The following is a 14,978-nucleotide window of genomic DNA, read 5'->3' on the forward strand; positions in this document are numbered from 1 at the left end:
ATGGGAGAAGCCTTTTTGATGTTCAAAATGTTGGAAATGTTTTAACCAAAAATTGTATCTTCTTAAAGGGGTTGTCGCCTTGTTATTCCATTTATTTGGCCGCATTTAAACAAAAACACTCATACTCGCCTTCTGTGCTGTTGCCATTCCAGCCGTGTTGGGACTCGAGTTCCTGGGTGTCACATAATGTGGTTACATTACACGAGCCCTGTGTCCATTGAGCGCCAGCTTCACTGTCACCTCATTAGGAAGTATTGAACATCAACAAGAAGCCAGGGCTGCCGCTGATTTCTAACTTCTTTTTGATGTTTGATTTGACCGAAGGTGGTGACAGTGATGCAAGTGCTGAATTAGCGCAGGGCTCACGTAATGCAACAACCTCATATGAGTCCTGGGAACGCAAATGCTGACACCGCTGGAACGGCACCAGCACGGGAGGCAAGTATAATTGTTTTTATTTTAATAGAACCAAACATGAGGAATGAGGAGGGTTTGGCCAAATAGTGGACAACCGCTTTATAAACATAAAAAAATCACACACAGAGAGAAGTCATTATGATACCTAAAGTGTGAAAAATGAATTACTGGAAAATTGTACAGGAAAGATATATATATTTGTATCGTGTTAGCCAGTAGATAGAAAAATATTTAGAATTGAGAGTCCTCAGTGGTTGATTCCTTTTAATGGCTAGCTGAAAATATGGTAACAAATTGCAAGCTTTCAAGACTACTCAGGTCTCTTCATCAGGCTAGTCTAATACAAAATCTGAAGAATCACATATTTATACACAACACAGCAGAGAAATAATGCAGTAGATAAGACAAGTGACGTGAAGCAGAATGATCATTATGGGAAAGGGAGAAACAGTTGTGCCCGTAAATATTGGAACAGTTCATAGATATGGAGGGTGAAACTGTCATTGTCCTGTAATTGAGCTCTGGTCCATGGTCCTGATGCCTCGACAAGGTCAGAGGAGAAAATTCCTTAACTGCTTTAAAAAAAAAAAAAAATTTACCCATGCAATACATTCATTCATGCACTGAATGTGTCAAAGGTTGTCATAAGTTTATACTCCCAGATTCTTCTGTCTCTCTGAGATTTGAAGTTACCTTTCAATACAAGTAATTTCATGTCCATGATGCTGTGATCTGGGATACAAAAATGTTTTGTCACAGGTAGATCTATTCTTTTTCTCTTATTGTGTGGCAGTGAGAATTCATTCTTGTTCTAAGCAGGTCTCCCCTACATACAGACCCCAGTTGGACATTTAGCACAAATAATTAAGTATGCCGCATTAGATGTGATGCAACTGAAGGTACCTGGGATCTTGTAGTCACATCATGACAGGATCTCTTGATAAGCAGGGCTGTAACATATTCAGGTGAACTATTCGAGTGGAAGCGTTCTCCTCTCCCTCAGGCTGTATCTCGTAGACCGGCCCCTTCAGAGTTGATTCTCCACTTCACCCGATATGGGTTCTTTTCCCACCGAGACTCCAGTTTAACTCGAGGATGCTTTTCTCGCACCAATACACGGTCCCCAGCTTGAAGGTCTGTCCCACGCAGAGGAGCTGTTTCCAGATGTTCCAGTTCCTGAAATCTAGTCTGTACCAGATGATGTAGGGTCTGCAGCCGATGACAATGTTCTCGGACCCAGGTGGACACCCCTGTCCAAGGGTAGTCCTCCTCAGGTTCTAGCTCGGTAATCTGTCTTCCAGGTTGGCTGAACAGTAGGGTATAAGGCATGTAACCAGTGGTGCTGTGGCTTCAGTTATTGTACCACCCACACTAACTCAGCTGCGAACTCAGGCCACCAAGCCTTCCTGTCTTCCAATGTCCTCAACATCTGGAGTACGATTGAACCATTCCAAGGCCCCATTCCCTGTGAGTGGAAGGACCTCTTCCGAGATTTCCTGATCTGATACAACCGGTGTAACTCTTCAGTCACTTTCCCGAGAAAACGGGCACCTTGATCGGAGTGAATTCGCTTCGGGCAGCCGTATACCTGGATGAAGTTCTTAGAGATGGCATATGCAGCAGATTCGACGGTCTAGTCCCGTGTCGGAGTTACGACAGCAAACTTCGTGAAGTGATCCGTCATCACCAAGCAATGTTCATATCCCTGATGCGCTGGGCCAATTGTCAGATAGTCTATCATTAATAGAGGGGTTGACTTCACTATGGTCTGAGTGGGAGCCATCTGTTCCGGCGGCTTGGCCAGTTCGCAGCTTCTACAAAGCCAACAGGTCTCCACTACGGCCTTCAGTCGAGGATGATAAACTAGTCTTTGTAGCCACTGAAATATCTTCTCTGGACGAAAGTGAGCTCTGTTATGAATGGGTCACCGAGGAGGAAAACTAAACAAGCTAAGTCACAGAAAACCAGAGAGGTTGGTAACTATGCAGATTGCAGACCCCTGATCCTAACCACACCACTAGCAGCAGCCATGGAGCGTTCCTACGATGAATCTAGACGCCTCGTCACAGCCGGAGGACTAAATAAGCCTAAAGCAAGAAAAGGGGAAAACTGCCCCAGAGCAGACCCCAAAGGAATAGACAGCCCCCACACATGTATTGACGGTGAAACAAGATGAAAACATAAACACAGGCCGGAAACTAGGCTGAGCAAACGATGGGGCCCAAACTAACTAGAAAGGACAGGAAAGGAAAGACACTGTCTGCAATCTGCCCAAAACCCTACAAAAATAATGTCCAACACTTCTGATAACAAAATTAACCCTGAAGTCACTAGACTCCTCCCACTATATCAGCACTCTGAAATATTCTGAGACAGAGCAAAAAAGAAGCCAATCTAATAAGGGACAAAAAGCAAATTGGCAAATACAGATAAATAAGAGTGGAAATTCAGCACAGCCCCAGCCGGGGCTGGCTGACCACACAAACTGAATAGACCAACAAAATCAAGTGTGAACATTAGCAGAAACACTTAGCTTGAGATGACTGGAACAGAGCTGAAAACCAAGACCTGAAAAGCCAGAATGAATCACCAGCACCAGAATAGGGCGTCGGCTGTCTTAAATCCAGTCTGAGATTCCAGAGATCCAATCGTTAGCCTCATCATCAGGTGGCAGATCTCTACTAATTAAATCAACCTCTTTTCTTTTCAAAATTCTTTTTATTAAAGAGTAAAAATAAGACATTCACATAAAGGTTATGATTCCTACACGTGAAACGGGATTAGGTAATGTGAAATGAGCGGTTGATAGAATTATGAGAACAAACAAGGTGAGAAAAGAGGTCCGCACCATGATAGTGATTCAGTCCTCAGAGAACCGGACGAACTGGTTATGGTGCGGAGTGTAAGTCCATTGCAAGAATAAAGTAATACATATTTGAGTCCGTTCAGGTGTACCAATCTTGCCTGAAAATTAAAGTGTAGAGAATCATCTATAGATATAAATACGAAAAAAAAAAAAAGGAGAGCAGAGAGTAAGACTAAAGAGAGAGGAATGCAGATAAGAATAGGTACAGTAAGAGGGGAAATAGTTGGAAAGGGAGGAAGAGGATAGGGGGAGGGGGGTAGGCATGGTAGGTCGTGGAATGCGACAAAGTAAGATTTAATTTATTTAGTAAGGGATGAGGATCTATAGTTAACCCATGGTTGCCAAATGTCCAGGAAGGAAGCCTGAGCGTGGTTCACCAGGGACACCGTTTCTGCCACATGATAAAGCAAGTGAACCTTATCCTGGAGTTGCAGTAAAGTGGGAAGGTTAGTAGTTTTCCAGTGGACCGGTATTAACAATTTGGCCGCAGCAAGAATATGTTGGGCCAAAATCGATGCCTGTCTATGTTCAGGCCAGATCAAGAAATTCAATAAAGCGGTCTCTGGTTTCAGACTCAGTTTTTTCTGTACCACGCTATTAATAAGGCGCTCAACTTGTTGCCAGAATTTAAGGATGATGGGGCATTGCCACCAAATATGAAAATAGCTGCCAGTACCCGTTCCGCATCTCCAGCACGTAGGTGATGCATCTGCACTCCAACCAGAACTCCAGAGTGGTGTATGAAACCATCTCGTGATTATTTTGAAAGAGTTCTCCTGTGCTCGGACACACTGGATCGGGCCATGGGAGTGGTTATAAATATAAAGAGTCTGGGCCGGTGTGAAGTGATAACCTAAGTATCATTCCCAATGAGAAATATATGCTCTCTTCGGGCAGGTATCAGAGGTCAATAGGGTCCGGTAGACAGTAGAGAATATTTTCTTGGGTCTAGAGATTCTGGTGCAAAGCATTTCATAGTTAGAACTCTGGCTAGATTGGTATGTTTAATATGTCGTTTTATAAATTCTTTGATGGAGCCGTATTGGACAAAGCTTAACGATGATAAACTTGGGTGATGCTGCAATTCCGGTAGAGGGGCGAGTGATCCCTCCTGTAGTAAATGATCAATAGAAATGTTAGAGTACTTTAGACGATCTCTAGTTTGCCCTGAGTGTGGCATTGAATGGGCTAGAATGTCCGAGAGTCGAAGTAAGGGGGAGAGAGGTGGGGCTAAGATGTCTATGGAGTCTTGCCATATTTTGAGTGTGGCTTTAGTATGTGAATTTAGTAGAGGAGTGTTAGGTCGATTATGGGACTGTATTAGGAAAAGGGATCTGAGAGGAAGGGGGGCAAGTGCCTCCTCAACCTCGATCCACTGCCTATCTTTGGAACCTCGTATGATGTCCACCGTCCTAGACAAGATTGCAGCTCTATAGTAGCGTCTGATGTCTGGTGCGCCCATCCCCCCACATGTCCTTGGGAGCGTCAGCAAGCGGTAAGATATGCGGGGCTTTTTACTCTTCCACGTATATATGGAGAAAAGGGAGTTCACTTTCTGAAGATAAGACAATGGTATTTTTATGGGTAACATCTGAAATAAGTAGGTAAATTTAGGGAGAATCAGACTTTTCATTATATTCTTCCTCCCCATCCAAGATAGATAGGAGTCTCTCCACTGCTTAATGAGACTTACTGTGGAGTCAAGCAGAGGGAGAAAATTCAATTTAAATAAATCTTGGTCTGATCTACCTATCTTCACCCCAAGATATGTGATATGGGACTTGGGCCAAGTGAACGGGTATAAGTTTTTCAGTTTTGTTAGGGAGTGTGTGGGGACATGAAAGTCCAGAGCTTCCGATTTGGACAAATTTATTTTGAAATTAGAGAGGTTGCCGTATTGCTCCACTAGCGCCATCAAAGCAGGGAGACCCTTTAGAGGATTGGATAAGAGGACTAGAAGGTCATCAGCAAAAGCTGCCATTTTAAAATGAGTTGTATATTCTGATGCCCTCTATCCTCTGATTTTCTTGTATTGAAATCAATAAAGGCTCCATTGCCAGGACAAACAACAGTGGAGACAACGGGCAGTCCTGTCTGGTCCCATTGTGGATGGTAAATGTGTTCGTCAATGAATCGTTAATCTTGATGCGTGCAGTCGGGTTATGATAAATAGCCATAATGGCTGTAACTAGCGCAGATGGTAAGCCGAAGCGTAAGAGCGTCTCCTCCAAATAAATCCAGTTCACCCTGTCGAAGGCCTTTTCAGCATCTGTACCCAGCAAAACTAAAGGGATCTTGTGAGCTTTGGCATATTGAAGGAGGTGTAGAATTTTGTGAGTATTATCCTTTCCCTCTCTCCCGCCCACAAAACCAGTTTGATTCAATGAGATCAGATCTGGCAAGAACTCGGCAATCCTACGTGCAAACATGCTGGCCAGTAGTTTCAGGTCAACATTCAACAGAGATATGGGTCTGTAGCTGCTACATAAGGTCGGGTCCTTGCCATCTTTGTGTATTAATGATATTTTGGCTTCGAGCATTTGTTGTGGAAGTGGTTGACCCTCAAGTGTATCGTTACAGATCTTCAGGAGATGGGGCAAGAGGAGGGTGGCGAAAGTTTTGTAATATTGTGCCGAGAACCCATCTTTGCCAGGGGCTTTGCCTATAGGACACTTCGACAGGGTAGACCGGAGCTCCTCCAGTGTGAAAGGTTTAGTTAGTTTATTTTGTTGAGATATTGTTAATGTAGGGAGATTCAACGTCTGCAGAAAGTGAGCAGTGTCTGATCTTCTCTGAAGCATATGAGCCCCCATGTCACTTGGACGTTGATTATAGAGCTGTGTATAGTATTCCAGAAAGGCCGTCTCAATATGGGTGGGGTTCTGTGCTGTAACACCATGGGAGTTCATGAAGGAGTGGATTTGGTTATGGGCTTGCCTTTTACGGAGCCGGGATAGAAAGAATTTGGAGTCCTTATCTCTATGCGCAAACATTCTATTTTTCCATGACGTATACATTTTCGCCGAACTGGCATTAAGAATATCTTTCAATTTTTGTCTCTTGCGAGTGATGGAGGCTAGGGTTGTATGGGCAATGGTTTTTTTGTGTCGCATCTCCAGCTCAGCTATATCGTCGTATAAGCTCTGGACTTCCTGATGTCTATTTTTATTGTAATAAGATGCAATGGAGATAAGTTTGCCTCTCAGCACTGTTTTATGCGCTTCCCAAAGGGTCTGGGTGGAGGTCCCCTCTATTTCGTTTTGTTGGAAGTATTGATGAAGTCTTTTATTAAGTCGCACCCAAATATCAGGTAAGCCCAGCAGTGATTCATTTATTTGCCAAGACCTGGTACCTGAGTGCATTCTGGGTGTAGAAATTGATAACAGTGGCATGGTCTGAGTAAGCATTCGGGGTTATGTTTGTAGTAGACAGTCTTGGCAAGAGCGATCTCGGCACAAAAATGTAATCTATACGATGATAGGACTTATGGGGGTTGGAATAGAAAGTGTAATCTCGTGCGGAGGTGTTTAAGTATCTCCATGAGTCAGTTAACTGCATAGAATTAAGAATAGTATGCAGTCTCATCAGATCTCTAGGAGAGATAGCGCTTTTTTGTTTGGAAGTGTCCAACATAGGTTCCATTGCAATGTTTAGGTCTCCTCCGATCAAGAGCACACCCTCTCTAAAACTCTCTATCTTTTTTCGGGTTGATATTAACCATTTTAACAGTTTTTTTATTGGGTGCGTACAGGCTACAAAGAGTCATCAACGAGCCATTGAGTAAACCTTTAACACATACGTAACTCCCTTGAGGATCTGTGAGGGATTCTCTGAATTGGAACGAAACTCCCCTCAGTATAGCGATGGAAACTCCCCTCGAACCAGACTGGGTTGAGGTGGCATGGTACATGTGTCATAGCTTGATCGTTCAAAGTTCGGTAGTCTATTAGGTTTAAAATGGGTCTCCTGGACAAATATCATGTCCGCCTTTTGTTTTTTAAGTCTATATAGCGTGGGGTGGCTGGAGCTCAGTAAACTAAGGCCATGGGCGTTTAAGGATGCAAAAGTAATTACCTTATCGGTGTTCGGCATAGTGATATAGAACAATCTTGTCTGGTGTTTCCCGTAAAAAGGTGCTGTTTGTGCCTATAGGGATTAGGAGGTGGGAAGGGATAGGAAGAGTGGAAGGAGAAGAGAAAAGTCTAGAAACCATAGAGAGATGGAAAAGGAGAAACATTAGTTTTGTTAACAGAAAACTATATATAACATTTTCAGATTCAAACTCCGATAACGCATATAATGCGTGGCATTGGTAGCCAGTTTTGGGGAGCACGTTCAACATACAAAGCTATATTTAACTAAGTCGTCCTTGTTGAGCAATGCGTAACAGGAGCTACTTGAAGTAGCGAACAATGGAGCCAAGGACTGAAGGGGAAGGGGTAGAGTGAGACAAATAGCATACTTAGGGCTTCAAGAAAGAAGAAAAGCCGCAACCTGTTTTTGGATCCCTTGACCGAGACTAACAGCGTCCCAGGAGAAAGAATCAAAACAGTTTTCCCTTCCTTAAATGACTAGGAAAAGACAGGCGACAAAATTCAACAACATTGAGTGCAAATACCACTCAGGTGTCCTCATCAGGTATTTTAGGAGTCAGAGATTTAGCTGACTTTCTCCTCACGCGCTGTGCCCTCGGGGTCGTTTGTTGCCAAGGGACTGGGCTCGGATGAGGTTGTATCAGCGTCGCAGAACGGAATGTCTCCAGATCCGGGTAGGATTCAAGAGTTATGCCAAGGATTTTGCAGGCAGCTCTAACATCTGCGGATGACCTGGCGACGATCTTCATGTCTCCTGCCGTCAAGTGGACTCCGAAAGGGAATAGCCAACGGAAACGGTGACCCCTCTGCAATATAGCCTCCGTGAAAGGTTTCAACAACCTTCGTTTTTTCAGAGTAATAGCCGACAGATCCTGAAAGAGCTGGATCCGTGTGCTCTCATAGATGATCTCCTGCTGTTCCCTTGCTCTACGCAGAAGCAGATCCTTGACTCAGTAGTCCAGAAAGTGACATAATACATTTCGGGGCGCCTCTCCTTGGGGTGGTTTGGGGTGGAGGGCCCTATGGACCCGGATTAGCTCAATATCTCGGGTATTGTCGTCAGCAAGCAGGCCCCTGAAAATCTCTAATGCAGCTTTGCCCAAAGCCTCAAATGCCACAGATTCGGGAAGGCCTTTAATCCTAATATTTTTGTAGCGTTCTTGGTTCTCGTGATCTTCCAGGGTATTATGGATCAGATGTAGTTGCCGTTCATGAGTGTTCAGGCTATCAAGCAGCGCATTGGATTGCTGTGAGAATGCAGTTTGGGACAGTTCAAGTGTCTCCAGTCTGTGGCCCTGTTGGGTTAGGTCATGCTTTATCTCTGCCAACTCATGACCAATTGGTTCAAGGGCTTTAATCAATATACGCTTTATGAAGGAGCAGGTAACCATGGGGTCTTTAGACGAGCTCTCTCCATCTTTGTCACTCTCCACCTCAGAGTCAGAATCATCTATGTAGGACAAATCTGTGCGTTTGGCGGGGTTTGTTGAGTTTGTTGTAGTGCCCTGTTTCTTTAAAAATTGGTCAGCATCAGCTTGGGTAACAGATTTCACAGCTTTAGATGTATTTTTGGGGGGTGTAACACTCGACTTCCCCATAGTGTTGCAGGAATGCTCTGTATCGGAGATTATTGTCAGGTTATGGTGCAATGGCTCCCCTTGCTGGCTAAGGGGTGTTTAATACGACATTGTTTATCAGTCAATGCTTTATGGTATGAATCCGGGTATAATACTGGTAGATCCTACTGGTTAAAGTTGTGGTACACCAGGAGTGGAGAATAAAAAGCTGTACAATCCACTAAGATGAGCGCTTATTATGGTGTGTAGTAAAGCTCTATGCACAGCTTCTCTCTTGCCTCCAAAATACACAAGACGTCAGTCCAGGGACACAGCTTGCAATCCCAAAAGCAGCCCGAGCAGTGAGCTAGAGCTCTGAGCAGGGCTATAAAGGGTTAATCTAGGTAACAGTGGCTCTGGTTACCGTCTGTCTCTGCCCTACACAGGCTGATAGCCTTTGATGTTTATGGTCCCAGAGCAATTAGGAGAGAAAACAGACCCTGCATTATCAGTTGTCAGCCTGAATTATCAGCAGTTTTAAGTGCCAGGGTCAGTGGTGTTGAAGTTCAGTAGCACTTCTGCTGTATCTCCCAACTGCTGTTAGCCTGTGCTCCTCGTGTTAATGGTGGTGGGACAGTAAGTGAGGGCCTCTCCCCCTGCTCTCCGTGCTTCTTTTATCTCCGCTTATCTTATCTCTGCTCTCCGCTGAACCACCCCAGACCAACATGCCCTATGCACAGCTGCTGACGATAGCTCAGTATGTAACTGGAAATATGCGGGCTGGTGATGCTGGGTGTCGGGGAGCAGGGAGGAACCCAGACAGTCCAAGATGGAGAGGAGGGGGGGCGCAGCAGTCACTAGCCTGGGGAGAGCGTGCAGAGGTTCGGCAGTCTACCAGATCCAAATCCGCCAAGACCCTGATGTTACAGGTTGCAGCTGGTGTATTTTTGATGGCAAAGTAGGTGTTCTCCAAGGCTGGATGGCTCGGATGGTGGAGTGTGACAGGAAGCTGTGTTAGATGCGACCTCCCTGGTCAGCGGCCATCTTGGATCTAATTAAATCAACCTCACTACCTCCTGTTACCACCAGAGGGAGCCCAGAAGGAGAACTCACAACTGGTAGACCAGAAAATGAGTTCACAACAGTACCCCCCCTTGAGGAGGGGTCACCGAACCCTCATCCACGCCACCAGGCCGATCAGGATGGGCCTGCCTGGTGAAAAGCACGAACCAATCTATTGGCATGAATATCAGAGGCAGAGACCCAAGAATTATCCTCCTGGCCATAACCCTTCCATTTGACCAAATACTGGAGTCTCCGTCTAACCAAACGAGAATCCAATATTTTCTCTACCTCATATTCCACATTGCCTTTAACCAATACAGGGTCAGGAGGTGCTGCCATAGGAACTACTGGCTCAACAAACCTCTTCAACAGTGATTTGTGAAATACGTTATGGATCTTGAATGTAACTGGAAGAGCCAATCGAAAAGAAACAGGATTAAGAATCTCCAAAATCTTATAAGGTCCAATAAATCTTGGCTTAAATTTTGGAGATGCAACCTTCATAGGAATATTCTTAGACGACAACCAAACCATATCACCCACTTTAAACCGGGGACCAATGGTCCTATGCCGGTTGGAAAATCGCTGGGCCTTTTCCTGAGAGAGTGACAACTTATCCACCACTTGGTCCCATATCTGCTGCATTCTCTCAACCACAGTGTCCACACCTGGGCAGGACGAAGATTCCACTTGCCCTGAAGAGAATCGAGGATGAAACCCAAAATTACAGAAAAAGGGTGACATCAAAGTGGCAGAACTAGCTCTATTGTTCAGCTCGAATTCGGCCAAGGGCAAAAATGAGACCCAATCATCCTGATCAGCAGATATAAAACATCTTAAATAAGACTCCAAGGTGTGGTTTGTTCTCTCAGTCTGCCCATTGGTCTGGGGATGAAACGCAGAGGAGAAGGATAACTGAATTCCCAGATTGAAACAAAAGGCTTTCCAGAATTTGGAAACAAACTGGACTCCTCTGTCCGACACAATGTTCTCAGGAATCCCATGTAACCGACTCACCTGTTGTAAAAACCAGGGAACGAACTCAGCGGAAGATGGCAACTTTGGGAGTGGTACAAGATGGACCATCTTTGAAAATCTATCACAAATCACCCAGATAACAGTCATTCTCTGAGAGACAGGAAGATAATTATTGGGTTTCTGCCTCTGATATCTCATTCTCTTCCACTCTGGATCGGGAACAGCACAGCTCCGAGTCCATGCAGGCTTCCATCAGTATGGAGGATAAACAGTTGAGAGAAGTCAACATAGGCCAACACTAGTGCCTCAGTCAAGGCCAGTTTCAGAGCTCAAATCGCTTCCTCCTGACGCTCTCCCCATTGCACAGTTCTGTTCCTTGCACTGGACGGTACCCCCTTCAACTGCTCTAACAGCGGGTTCACTATGCGAGTAAAGTTCTTCACAAATCGCCGAAAGTATCCGGTGAGTCCTAGGAAAGCTCGCACATCTTTCACGGTCTTCAGGGTAGGCCAGTCCTGCATTGCAGCAATTTTCTCATGAGATAGTCTGACTCCTTCAGCAGACGTGTCCCAAGTACTCAATTTGGGTGCGAAACTGATGACATTTCTTGGGCTTTACTTTTATACCATGCTGTTGAAGATGGCTCAACACCCATTCTAGTCTTCGGAGATGTTCCTCGAACGAAGCAGCATAAACAATGATACCATTGAAGTAAATGAGTGGCCTCGAAGTTCAAATCCCCTAAACACCTCTCCATTAACGGTTGAAACGTACCCGCGTGTTAGCCTAACCGAACGGCATCCGATTTGAATTCGTATAAACCTATGGGGAGTATAAAGGCAGTCTATGCTCGGACATTGTTACTTGCCAATAGCTGCTGGCTAGATCCAACGTATAGAAGTATTTGGTGTTTCCCAGGTCAGATAAGGACTCTTCAATCCATGGTAGTGGGTAATGTTGTGAGTTCATTTTCCCCTTCACCGTTGAGGTCTGATGAACTCCCTCTTCTGGTGAAGGAGGGTAGTGAGGCTGATTGCCAGGCACCTGGGCAGGATGATGATGACTGGGTGACGGGAGTTACTGACTGGATATAAGGCAGCCGACGCCCTTCTGCCTTGCTGGTGATCTCTCTGAGGGATTCTAGGAGACCAGTCTGATTCCTGCTCCTCAAAAGCTAAGTTTTCTGCTCTACTTTTTGCATTTGTGTTTTGGTTTTGTTTTGCATTGTTTTCCTTGATTTCTGCCATTCCCTGCTGGGGTGAGCTGAATTCCTTTTTGCTCTGTCGTCAGAAAATACCTGAGTGCTGATATAGTCTTTTTGAGGCCTAGCGTCTTCAGGGGTTTTTTCCCTATCAGCTGTTGGCTCTTGTTTTGATAGGGTTTTGGCGGATTACAGACAGCAGCTTTTCTATCCTGTCCTATCTAGTTAGCTTGGGCCCCATCTTTTGCTCAGCCTATCTTTCTATCTGTGTGAGTGTTTTTTCATCTTGCTTCACCGTCATTATATGTTGGGGGCTGCCTATTGCTTTGGGGTCTGCTCTGGGGCAGTTTAGATTTCCCTTTCTGTCTTTAGGCTATGTAGTTCTCCGGCTGTGATCGAGGGGTCTAGGGCACCGTAGGAACCCCCCACGGCTACTGCTAGTTGTTGTTGATAGGTTCAGGGGTCTGCAATCCGATAGCTGCCAACTTCTCTGGTTTTCTGGACTTAGCTAGTATTTCTGTTTTTGCCTCCTACGGTGACTCATTCATAACAGGGTAGGAATCTCGTACTTTGCAGGCATTGCGTTTACGGTAGTAAACACAAAAAAGTAGCGTACCATCCTTCCGCACCATCTCTGACTCTCGGATTACACCATTTTGCAGCATCTGAGACAGCATTCCTTTCACCTCCTGATACATCTAAAGTGGAATATGACGGTACCTTTCTCTTATGGGTGCATTGTTTCCAGTAGGAATCTCTTGCATGATCGCTTTGGTGCAGCCAAAATCGTCTTCATACGCACGAACACTTCCTGATATCGCCCTAACAGAGCTTCCACCTGCTGTGGTGTGAATTCTGTCAGTTTGGCCCGCATTTGTTCTAGAATACCACGTCCCTCTCACTGGTGTTGAGGCTCGGGTCCCAGAGTAGTATCTACAGCCACCGTCCATGGATCACCCTGTTTCGCTGTCAATTGCACAGCTTGTGATGAAATCAATTCTTCCGGTATTCCCAAGACTTGAGCCACTTCACTTCGGGGTGGGGGCATGATATCCTTTTCCCATAATTGACACAACGCACAAGGACCGTCCCGTCATGTACAGTAGCTAACGTCCGTGCCACAAGGAACTCCTGAGATAATTGTTGCGCATTGGCTGGCTCTTTCTGAACCTCGACTCCTTCAAGAGGGGTACAAGCCCTGACTGCCAGATTGAGCACTGTTTGTCCCAGTGGTAAGACCCGATTAATAGAGGCAGAAGCAATTACTTTTCCCAGAGTCTTTCCACCGCTAGAGGTCTCTTGGGCTTGGGACGCCCAGATTAGCTGCAGGAACACCTTTCTTTGAGGGGTGCGAGGGCTCCACAGTTTCAGGAACAGGTCTGGAGACTCATTGATGAGCAGGCTCCCGAATTCTTTTAGTACGTTCATGCCTAGTGTGACAGTGTGTCTTACCCGCATCTCCAGCGGTCAGCACCACCCCCTTTCTACCTATATCTTTACCGCAGACCGTTATCTGCATCCAGACCTCCCCTGCGACCATGACAGGCAAGTGATTAGCAGCCGTCAATTAATCACAGGGCCCCATTCAGACCACATCGCCTCGGTAAAGTGTCGTCGGAAGTATGCTTCAGGCACAGTGGTTACCTGCGAGCCAGTATCGACCAGACATCTCAGCCCAGACAAGAAGACACATGGAAATGAGATTTGTGTCTCGTGCCCGGGGGGGGAGGGGTCAAAGCATAGTGGAATCCATCCCTCTCCATCTAAAACCATCATGGCAACCTCCGCCTCTAGTGCAGGGGTCATGGGGTGCAAGCTCATCATCCCCCTGACCCGTTCAGTCCAGCTCCATAGCATGGTGGTGTTCCCAGTGAACATCGGGAGGTTATTGCCCCCAGGGATATACTGGACCTAGGTCCCCCCTAACCGCTTGGTCTGCCGCCTCCGTGCTGTTGAACGACATTCTGTCAACTACACCAAATGTAGAATTGCAGGAATCGGGATGTTGTCATGGACAGGAGGCATATTAAGAGTAAACAAATTTATTAGCAGGGTTAAACTCCAGGCAGGGAGAGAGGGAGTATGGGATGTAAAGTATAGAGCAATGTGGGAACGGAAAGGATATATGGGGAGAACAAGGATAAGGCGAATGTTCAAGAGAGAGTAAACTTATCAGTCTGTTGGTTTCTTGATTGCAGCGTCTCGGACTCCATCAGTGGCGCCGACACCAGCGGCACATGATGTCCCGGAGTTGTCCTGAGTAGATGGAGATACGGGTTTTCGATGCAATTGGGGGTCTTTGTTGTCCTAGGTGGGCTCCTGTTTCCACGGTTTCCTTGTATAGGGCTCAGTTCAATGGATGATACAGCCGGAGCAGTTCTGGCCTAGTCACCTGTTCCCGGCGGGACTGCTTGTACGCAGCAGTCACTGTTCTCGAGCATGAGTCACCCCCAGTATCGGGCAACAATGGAGGCTTAACTGTCTATAGTACATGAACAGTGGACACGGTCACAGGGAATATGCAAGGTGGGCCTGTGCTCACGCGATGCTCTGCTGACAAGGCCTGCACCTCAACCTGCTGTGCACTCAGTCTTCCCGCCCGGTCTGCTCCCCTTTTCCCATGCACAACCCTTTTTATGTCAGACCCACCCCCTAATGTCCATTGCAAAGGTCGGTCCAGGTCTGAAAGCTCTCCCCCGTGCAACACTGGTGACAGTCCCGGCGCAAGAGGGGTACCCCCGGTCCGGTTCATCTTGCATATGCATAGGTTGAAAAAAGCCCACAGTCCATCAAGTTCAACT

The 14,978-nt window shown here is 45.9% G+C and overlaps 1 protein-coding gene across 1 annotated transcript in view; it reads left to right on the plus strand.

Annotated features, from left to right (window-relative positions):
* Window positions 1-14,978, plus strand: part of LOC141094286 (uncharacterized) — a 1,055,204-nt gene that overhangs the window by 461,064 nt on the left and 579,162 nt on the right. The gene's annotated exons all lie outside the window — the stretch shown is intronic.

This window comes from Dendrobates tinctorius, unplaced genomic scaffold (assembly GCF_039654945.1).
Source record: "Dendrobates tinctorius isolate UK_male_01 unplaced genomic scaffold, ASM3965494v1 ptg000063l, whole genome shotgun sequence".
Classification (NCBI taxonomy): domain Eukaryota; kingdom Metazoa; phylum Chordata; class Amphibia; order Anura; family Dendrobatidae; genus Dendrobates; species Dendrobates tinctorius.